The sequence below is a fragment of the Trachymyrmex septentrionalis genome, unplaced genomic scaffold (assembly GCF_001594115.1).
Source record: "Trachymyrmex septentrionalis isolate Tsep2-gDNA-1 unplaced genomic scaffold, Tsep1.0 scaffold13, whole genome shotgun sequence".
NCBI classification, from domain to species: domain Eukaryota; kingdom Metazoa; phylum Arthropoda; class Insecta; order Hymenoptera; family Formicidae; genus Trachymyrmex; species Trachymyrmex septentrionalis.
In genome coordinates, this window is record NW_017304438.1 from 1,038,592 (window position 1) to 1,040,424 (window position 1,833).

At 37.7% G+C, this 1,833-nt stretch overlaps 1 protein-coding gene across 1 annotated transcript in view; it reads right to left on the reverse strand.

Annotated features, from left to right (window-relative positions):
• The window catches only part of LOC108756651 (dorsal root ganglia homeobox protein), a 54,993-nt gene extending 53,413 nt beyond the window's left edge, over nt 1-1,580 (reverse strand). The window contains exon 1 of the mRNA XM_018500640.1: nt 1,424-1,580. The gene's annotated coding sequence lies outside the window, so the exon portion shown is untranslated. The remainder of the gene's footprint in view (nt 1-1,423) is intronic.
• Between the last annotated feature and the right edge of the window lie 253 nt (nt 1,581-1,833).

Consider the following 1,833-nt stretch of genomic DNA (forward strand, 5'->3'; position numbering starts at 1 on the left):
TATCGTATAATTATAAGATCGAATACTTAAGATTAATAAAACACTTTTTAAAAATCGTTAAAAAATTATCGCCAAGTTCAGCGATCGTAAAAAAATACGTTCGGGCAAAAACATTACTTACAATATAAGAATTAATAATCATTTTCGCAAACATCACAATCGACATTATTCGCCGATGGAAAAAATCAAGTAATTATAAGTGGAAAACCAATATACATATAGATAACAAATGAGTGAAGAAGAGAAGACTTTATTTGATCAAAGTATACGAATATTGGCCTGATAATATTTACCATAACATAGTAACTATCAAATAAAAATATATTAACCCTACATCACTCGCGTGAGATGTTTCTAACACTCCATGCAACATTACATCTTAATTTTGTTCTATTTAATGATTTAAAATTAAATAAAGATTGATAATAATCTGTAGCCCTTTTAAATAATAAAGATAAATCCAAATTTTTTTTATTTTAATTATCAAACAATTTGCGCTAAGTATAATAATGTATATAAATAGCATTCATACATTTAGCAAATTTATGAGTCTAAAATGTTCTGGACACCTCACGCAAGTAATGAAAAGATTAATTATAAATACAATAATAAACGATTTATTAGGACCGTGTAATGTGAACACACAATAGTTAAGAAATAGTGCCTATATCGGTCGAAGCTGGATCTTGAGTGCTTTAAATAATTTAAATAATTTGTGAATTTACGTATCACAATTGTAGTCTTTCGAATTGCGCGCCAAATTGGTTTTCCGAACTGAAAAACGCAACTGAACTACTATAGTACTATCACAAATTAAATTGACGAGCAATTTAATAATGTGATGCTCGATTGGCGTCATTTTAACAAATCGTTTATTATCATTTATACACGCTGCCTGAAAAATGTGTATATTCCTACATATTCAATTATTGAGAAGAATATTACTAATTGTAAGACCTCGGTGATCTAATCTGAAGATTTAGGACGCTCGCATGGAATGCTAGAGATCCAGGTTCGACTCCCGACCGAGGTAATATTTTTCGCAATAAATAAATTTATTTACAGATTTCCAGCATATTAAGATCTCTTTAATGAATGTCTATCGAGCATCAAATTATTAAATTGCTCGTCAATTTAATTTGTGATATTACTATAATAGCTCAGTCGCGTTTCTAAGTACGAAAAACCAATTCGAAAGACTACAAATGTGGTATATAAATGTGGAATTATTCAAAGCACTCAAAATCGAATTTCGACCGATATAGGCATTATTTCTTAGTCAAATATAAATGCAGTAATTTCTTTGATCGACTTCTCGCTCATTCGAACGCATTTCGCAGGTCAGGTTTCAAGTCAAGCTTGGTTAAAAGGCCTGAAGGGATTTTGTTCTCCCCGATATCACCGATCAAAACAAGAAGCTTACCTTGACCAGGGGCGGACTGTGTGCAGGAGGATGATAGTGTCCCGGCGATGGGCTCGCGGGTGGCCCCGCGCCCCCGGGCGAGATGGCACTGCCTCCGGGGGTGAGAATCCTGGACTCGTGACTGAACAACACCTTCCCGATCTCTTCCGCACCTCCGCGGATCCCCTCTCCCCGCGATTATCAGCCGGTCGACGGACGCTCCGGTGGTGAGTGCCCGTCCCCGATCTCCAATCGATACGCCGATCCCGCCACTTCCCGCCACACTTTCCCAACCTCGTGTCGTTGTTTCTGACTTTGTCCTTAACTCCGCATGCGTGTTTCCGCAAATCTCGCCACGGGTCGGTTCGCCCCGCGCGGGATCACGTTCGGCTCCGCGATGTATCTTCCGTGTATCGCGGTGTCAGATCACT